The following is an 8,518-nucleotide window of genomic DNA, read 5'->3' on the forward strand; positions in this document are numbered from 1 at the left end:
ATAGAGTCTGGGAATTAGCACATAAATCATCTACTACTTTGACACTGAAGAAAAGAGGTCATGCTATAGGTAGGGTGATTTAAAGCATCTGTTAAAGCAGTGATTCTCAGTGTGATTTCAGATCAGCAAATCAGTATCACCTGGAAAATAGCAATGTAAATTCTCAGACCCTACTCAGACCTACTGAATCAGAAACTCTGGGGATGGATCCTAGTGTCCCTAGGATGGACCTAGAGGTCCTACGACCCCTCTAGGCAATTCTAATGCAAGTTATGTTTTGATTGACAGAGAGTTACAGCATAAGAAAACAAGCCTGGCTGGGGTGGGGCGAGGGGGTGGTGGGAGCAGTTGGTTAAACACCCAACTCTTGGTTTTGGCTTAGATTGTGATCTCAAGGTCATGAGATTGAACCCCACATCGGGCTCCATGCTCCGTAGGGAGTCTGCTTGAGATTCTTTCTCCCTCTCCCTCTGCCCCTCCTGCTTGTGTGCACGGGCTCTCTCTTTCTGAAATAAATACATAGGGGCGCCTGGGTGGCTTAGTGGGTTAAAGCCTCTGCCTTCAGTTCGGGTCGTGGTTCCAGGGTCCTGGGATTGGGCCCTGTGTCGGGCTCTCTGCTCAGCAGGGAGCCTGCTTCCCTTCCTCTCTCTCTGCCTGCCTCTCTGCCTACTTGTGATCTCTGTCTGCCAAATAAATAAATAAAATCTTTAAAAAAATAAAATAAAATAAATATATAAATCTTTAAAAAGGAAGAAAGAAAGGCTGGGAAAGGAGCTATAGGGCAGACCTATAGCTTCAGACCTATAGAATCTTCAAAGGCCAGAATAAAGATTGTAAAATAGAGGTAAGAACCTGACAATGGGGAGTGTGGAAGCAAAAACCAAAGTAAAAAATAATAAAGAGAGACATGGCTAATAAATTTACAGTTTTGTTTTAACCAGCCCCTCTTAAATGTTCCTTAATAACTCTAAAGTTCTTAGAGTCCCACAAGCAAATGTTAACAAAATGAAATACATCTGTACCATTGGTCTTTTGTGAGTATTTGGAGAAGTTGTCTCAGCAGCTTTAAACATGAGAAATGAAATAGCCCCAGTATAGTTGCCCAAGGGGCTTAGAACTGGAACCAGTAACTCCAGGGCCATTTCATACATCACATCTGGTATAAAGAAGAATATTAAAAATTTGATTAGTCAAACCAAGTCATAACAATACTATAGTAAATTTGATTCTCTATCTCTATCAAAAGATATGGTTATTTCCATGCCCTTCTTAGATGGCATAATGAAACTAATTTTTCCTTTTTTCACATCTTTAAATTTTCCTCATATCAGAAATGTTCATTAAACATAAAACCAAATTTAAATGTAAATACATTTGACTTTTTTTACATTTTTTCTAGAGATTTGCTTGCTAGTCCATTGTTTATTCCCATTATGGAAATGCTGCTGACATTTGTAAAGAAGATCTCTTTCTCAACCTAAAAAGATTTCATTTTAAATTGATTCTTGAATAAATACAGATGAGTTTGTCTGAGTACAAGCTAGTTCATAGGTTATTATGATTGGAAAGTTATATAAAATATCATCGACTCTACCCTAATCTATTGCTTTCATCTGCTCCATCACATCTCTAACAAACAGCCTTCCAGTCTATACTTACATACCTCCAATGACAAGCAACTCACTGTGTACTAATGCCACTTGTTATCCCATCTTTGGACAACTTTATTCTTAAATTTGGGGTTTTTTTCCTTTGTAGTGACCTGAGGTATGACCTCTTTTAGGCTTCACTATAGATCCCAGTTCACTGCCTACTTGTGATCTCTTTCTGTCAAATAAATAAGTAAATAAAATCTTTTAAAAAAATCACGGTCAATTTATATTAATTGTCTACTGAATACAAACCATGGGGCTTGATCCTTAGAAATACAGAAGCAAGTTATCTTTCAACATTTTTCCATTATGAGGCTTTTCTGCTGAATTGGAATAAACTGGATTAACTTTCCATACATAGTTCAAGATCTTTCACTGATTTTTTTTTCCTTTAATGCTCTCCCATACCTTCCAGTCCCAGCTTCTTAGATTCTTTTAGCTTTAATTATATAAACCTCTTTACCAGCAGCTGTACTTACTCTCCTCAGGCCCTTCTGCAGCCATATCCTTCTCCTTGCCCAGAAAATAGTCTACCCCTCTTCTTCACCATTGTGATTATTTAAAAACAAAATTTAGTTGATTCACCTCCTCAGGAAGACCTTCCTTGATCGATCCCTAGCCCCTACATGCAGTTACTCCACTTATTAGAGCATTATATTTTTAACCTGGGGTCCACTGAATCCCATGAAATTGAATGCAAATGTTTAAGTATATATTACAGCATGCTTTTTACCAGACATCTCCAGAGCTATAAACAGATGCTCAAGTGAGTATGTAATCTTAAAATTTTGTGGTATGCTTAGTACTGTTCACTAAGTATTTCTAATTCTCCCTTCTTCTGGGCATATAAAATAATTACATTTCTTGGATTCATGATTGAGTTCTAGCCTATGAACTTAGGTGGACATATCAGAGCTCACATTCCTTCACACAGTGGCAGGCAAGGTTTGAGATCGTGGCTGCCCACACAGCCTGGTCCCTGAGTGACTGACTGCAAGGTGGAGCATTGCCTTCCAGACCTTTCAGTGGCATGCAGTGTGAGCAAGAAATAAGGTTGTTTTAAGTAATTGATTTGGGGAGACTTTTTGTTACTACATAGAACCTCGCCCAAACTGATTGATACAACTATTGAGATAAACTGGTTTAAAATAGTACTATAACTTGAATTACAGTCATTGGTGAGACAAGTTGGCAATGAGGATTTGTCCTGCTTTCCCCAAGGGGTTCCCATTACCAAAAGAGTTAATCCCTGGGTGGCTCAGTGGGTTAAAGCCTCTGCCTTCTGCTCAGGTCATGGTCTGAGGTCCTGAGATCAAGCTCCGCATCGGGCTCTCTGCTCAGCGGGGAGCCTGCTTCCCCCCTCTCTCTCTGTCTGCCCCTCTGCCTACTTGTGATCTCTCTCAAGTAAATAAATAAAATCTTTAAAAAAAGAAAAAGAGTTTTAAAAAATAAAAATAAAGATGTTTTAGTTCCTCAGTAAAACTTGCCTCAGAGCGAATTCAATAGGCAACAGTTATGTCTGGGGTAAGGTGGGCTTCTGGGCTCCCACCTGATGTTCCACCTAGCTGTGTGACCTCAGCAAAATTACTCAACCTTTCTGAGCTCCCATTTCTTAATTTGCCAAATGACGGTGTTGTTACCAGGGATAAGGGCATAAGAGAGTTGCTGCCAGAATCTAGTTATATAATAGTTGTAGAAATATTCTGGCAAGTTTGAGGCACTCTTCAGATTTACTGACTTTTTATAATTCACCTCCCAATCCCTGAGAATTCACTGAAACCGGGCTAGCCATATCTGAATTTTGAAACTGTAACCAAGCTAAAAGATAATTTCCTTTATTCCAATGTGATTACAATGGATTTCAGGATGCCCCTGCAAGGCAAGTCATTTGCAGCCTCCTCACAACTAGAAAAAGGAAGAAAGGAGACAAGTGTTTGCGTAACTGCTGAGAGCAAGCTCGCCTCTCCAGCCTCCAGCCGGCGGGGGTGGATGGAATTTCTTCTGGGAAGCTGCTTCTGCCACAGGCTGTCTTGACTTCAGCCCCGGCGTGGCGTCAGACGGAAGAATTGAAAGTCAAAACACACGCGGCTCGGGGAGTAAGACGTGAGTCACGGTCCACTGGGGCCCACAGGCTCGGGCGGATCGGCCGCAGATCTGAATGGAAGCGAACACCTCATTCCGGGCGCGAGCCGCCGGCGCCCCAGCCGGAGGCCAGGTTCACGGTTTAATCATCAGTCTCCCCGCGCAGCTCTGCACCAAGGCGCACGGCGGAAGCAATTTGCACATTATGGATTCGCGGAGGCTCAGCCATTCATTACATTCATCCCCTGGCTCTGTCCTAATGAGACTCGGGAACAAGGCTGAAATGTCACGACGCTTGGGTGTCCAGAGCACGACGCTGAAGATGCCCTCAACGCAGCAGCCGCGGGTCAGAGGAGCCAGGGGCCTCTTAAGCTAACCCCGAAATCACTGCTAGCCCGAAGGCTCCCAGCCATCTTGGCTGCTGAGCCGATTCGAGTGTTCTTAGTGATAGAGACTCTTCAGAGTCCTTTTTTGGCATTTTTGTTCCCCGACCTCAACTCTGAAATCTCTAAATTCCCTGTGTCTCTCTCCCTAGCACCCATCATCAGTTTAAGTCGGGGTTGGGGTCTTTTTAACAATATCAGTCAAAAGCCCCTGGAGATAAAATCCTGGTTTTCTCCCTCAACAGTGAATTCCTTCCTTCTGAACCGCTTCATTACTCTTCATCTTCGCCCAAAGTCAAGAATCCTCCATCTATTAAAAGGAGAAAGATGCAGTTAATAGGCGCGTTCTGGCGCCAGACTGCCTGGGTTTGAACCATTCCTCTGCCACTCACGAGCTGTGGACGCCTGATCAGGTTATTCTGTCTGTTTTTGCTTCCTCCCCCTATAGAATAGAAACGATCACGGTGGGTATGGGTTCTGTGCAAACTCAATCAGAACATACAAACATTCAGTAAATATTGTGCTATCATTATTAGCAAGCATTTATGGGATATTTTCTTTGTGCCAACCACTGCATTAGGCAACAAAGTTCCAACATGAATAAGACTCATAAGAGGGCTGCCCACATAGTCTAGTGGGAGAAAATGGTTTTTGAGGAAACCATCTATACAAACCTAAAGGCAATGGGCGGTCAGCGACTGTACTCAAGGAGCAGTGGAGGAGATCTTGATTAATTCTGCAGAGGAGGGATGCAGATGATTTCAGGTAGCAGGGAAACTTGGAAATTGGCTAAGATGGATGAAAGCTTTGTTTCATGTTCTCCCCCGAGGCAGCTGCAATTTTACACAGCACTTTCTTCAATTGTCCAAAACACAGGCTGATCCCACCCCCTTCATGTGATTCACAAAATATGTGGCTGTTCTAGACCTTCCAGGTCCAGAGCCTCTTTCCCCCACTTGTGCTTTTCCAGAATACATTGCATGTTCCAGAGGTTAGCTATGTCTCCCAAACCCAAAGATACTAAGCCTAGTAAAAGAATGGGTCTCTTTTTAAAACAAGAAAGAGACTTGGTATCCTGGTCTTTGGGTCTTGATATAGGATCTCGTAGCTTTTGGCTACAACAGGACAATGAGAAACCACTTTTCAGAATTCTTAGATGAGAGAAGTTAAATCAGGACCTATTAACCATCCACCAACAAAGATGGCTCAGATGGGATCAATATGGTTTTTGGTCACAAATGACTTCCACTCTGAAATTCGTAGAAAAAGGACAAGTTTTGTTTTGTTTACAAATTCAGTCAACTCCAATTCAATTCAATAAGTATTAATGGAGTTTTTACTATCTGCCTAGTGTTAGGGACAGTACTATAGCTATAACGCAGGAAGCAGGAAACTACACATACACACACAAAGTGAAACTAAAAATGAAGCACATGGTACAATTATAATAGCTAATGTTAATTACGTTTGCTATGTGTCACACTCTTGACAATTACTATATCTTTACAACTAACTCTGTAAGTCAGAGAATGTTACATATTGAACATCTGAAATTGTCATTTTTGTATTAAAAACAGTTGAATATAGACAATTTTCTGTGATTCAAACTAATATTATCACCATTTTATTGATAAGGAAACTGAGCCTCAGAGTGTCATAAACACAAATGACCTATGCTCAGACAACCTGGGTATGATTTCTGACTCTACCTCTTAGTAATATTTTCTACCTTTACAAAGATTAAATGCAAAGCTATAATAAATGTAAATTTCCTGGTCCATTATGAGATTTATTTTCTATAGCAACTTAGCTACTCCTTACGGGAGAAAGAGAAAACAAATAGACTGACCCCATTTCCCATGCAATCAGGTGGCTGGGGTTGAGGAAATGGCCTCCATGGGCTGAATATAAGAGCTTGCTCTGCTTGTCCCAATTCCAAAATCTGGAAATATGGACACATGGAAGGTACCAGTTGCACACAAGGCTAGAACAAAAAACAACAACAAAAAAATTATCCTAAATCAATCATGAATGCCAAGGAACTGGACAAGAGAGAGAGTCTGAGTAAGTAGTTAAAGACTCTGATGGGTAGAACCTGGAGCAATCACTGAGTTCAAGGTCAGGAAACTTGGGAGGGAGGACTTTTGCTTGGTTTCTGGAGACTTGGGATGAGACTGCTAGTTTTGATTAAAGTGAGAAGCTGACAGAAACCTACTGGACTGGAGCATGAAAAGAACATAGAAAGTAAAAGGGGTAAAATGTCAAGAGCATCCTGTTGGTTGTGTCATTGATGGCCATTTCCCAGAGACCATGGTAATGGAAAGATTTCCAAAGACTTCCCAAAAATCTTCTTCCACTATTCTCTTCTCTCTGCTACCCCAGGGCTAGTGGGGTACCTGGTGATCATGCTGGACAGTTATAGGAATTCTCAACCTCCTATTCGTATTGAGATGACAACTTTCACCTACAAAATCCCACTATTTTATCCCACTTGAAAGTATGATCACTTAAGTGAAGTAAACTTAAACTTGAGAATTTGATGATCATCTTTTAAACAAGTAGAATCCCCATTAGACAAATCTAAAGCTAACTGGGGATTGCTAGAACCCAGTTTTGTATAATTGGGTCTTACAAAGGCTACGTGGTGTATTCCTCCCACATGATTCCCATTAACTTTTGCTAGAAGCATTTCCCTCCTTAAAAAGCCACTATCACTCAGGAGGTTTTAACTAGAGGTGCAAAATCCAGCAAGATGGATATGGGCTTTGCTACATACAGATTTACATCATTTTGTGCGTGTTTATTTATCATCTCTCATGTAATTACTCATCACCATCAACTCAAACCAAGGTCACAGAGCTCCCCCCCCCCTTTTTTTTACTTTAAAAAGGAAGTAGCTCTTCTCTGGGGATCATACATCTTCTTTGGCCCCACACAGGCCTGTCTCTCCACGGCCGCATCACACACTTCAACCTTTGCTCTGTGAGCACCAACCATATTGGAACTTACCTTACTTGAAGTCCTGCCCTCTGGTAGAACCAATCTGTAGTAATGACAGAAAGTGCCATGTGAGTAACCGTCCACTCACTCATTCTTTCGGTCATTTGCTCATCCACCAAATGTTTATTGAACTGATTGAATTATTCAAGATAGAAGGAGCTGTGTTCCATGCCCTCTTGGAGCTCACAGGATGGTGGCTGGGAATGAGGGTGGTTGCAAGGAGATGGAGTGAAAAAGATACATGCATAAATCATTGTCAGATAAAAGAGAATAAAATACATTCTCCAGAGAGGCACAAGGATAGGGCCAATAGGGAATAAGAGTAATTAATTCTCCCAGAAGCTTAAGAAAGCCTTCATGGGTATGGTGGCATTTGAACAAGTTCTTGAAGAAAGATTTCAGGTAGGAAAAAAGGTTACGTAAGAACATGCTCTACTAAGTGAATGACATGAGCAAGGTGCAGAGTGAGGAGAAAATAGATCTGTTGGAGAAAATGGAATTCGATTCTCCCCAACAACAGTTAACATTCATTAAATGTTTACCTTGTTCCAAGCACAGTGTTAAGTGTTTTAAATAAATTATAACACTCATCCTTGTAAGAATTTTATGAGATAGGTACTCTTATTATTCCCTCTTTACAGAGAAGGAAACTGAAGGCAGATTTTTTTTAAAGATTTTATTTATTTATTTGACAGAGAAATCACAAGTAGGCAGAGAAGCAAGCCGAGAGAGGGGGAAGCAGGCTCCTCGCTGAGCAGAGAGCCCGATGTGGGGCTTGATCCCAGGATCCCAGGATCCCAGGACCCTGAGATGATGACCTGAGCAGAAGGCAGAGGCTTAAACCACTGAGCCACCCAGACGCCTCTGAAGACGCATATTTTTGCCAAGCTCAGGTATTTACTAAGAGCCCCTGAGACATTCCCAGGCCAGTGTGACCTGCTAACCACGCCCCCACAGCCTCTGCCTCCCAACCACGCCCCCACACTGCCAGCCTCCTAACCGCGCACCCACATTGCCCTCTGGATAGTGTAGAGCAAAGGTTGGGGGCTTGATAGAGGGGACTTTGAAATGCCAGATTAAGGAATTTGGGCTTCGTTACCGTCACACTTTCTAAGTAGAGAAAGGAAATAAATGACAACACAAGGAAAACTACTAGGGCAGCCGTGTGGAGAATTAATTTGCATTTTAATGAGAGCGCTAACCGCCTCAAGCTAGAGCCTTTAATGAAGAGCTTCCAGACGACGCTGAGGGTGGGAGCAGCCCGCAGTTGAACGAGACCCCTGACACATCCTGCGAAGGTAGCGAAGGTAGCGCGACGGATAGCAATCCACCCCCATCTCCTGCAAACGAAGTCATTTACATCAATCTTCTCATTTTACAGACAAGGAAAGAGAAAAACTG

Source organism: Enhydra lutris, unplaced genomic scaffold (assembly GCF_002288905.1).
Source record: "Enhydra lutris kenyoni isolate GAN:26980312 unplaced genomic scaffold, ASM228890v2 scaffoldscaffold1, whole genome shotgun sequence".
NCBI classification, from domain to species: Eukaryota; Metazoa; Chordata; class Mammalia; order Carnivora; family Mustelidae; genus Enhydra; species Enhydra lutris.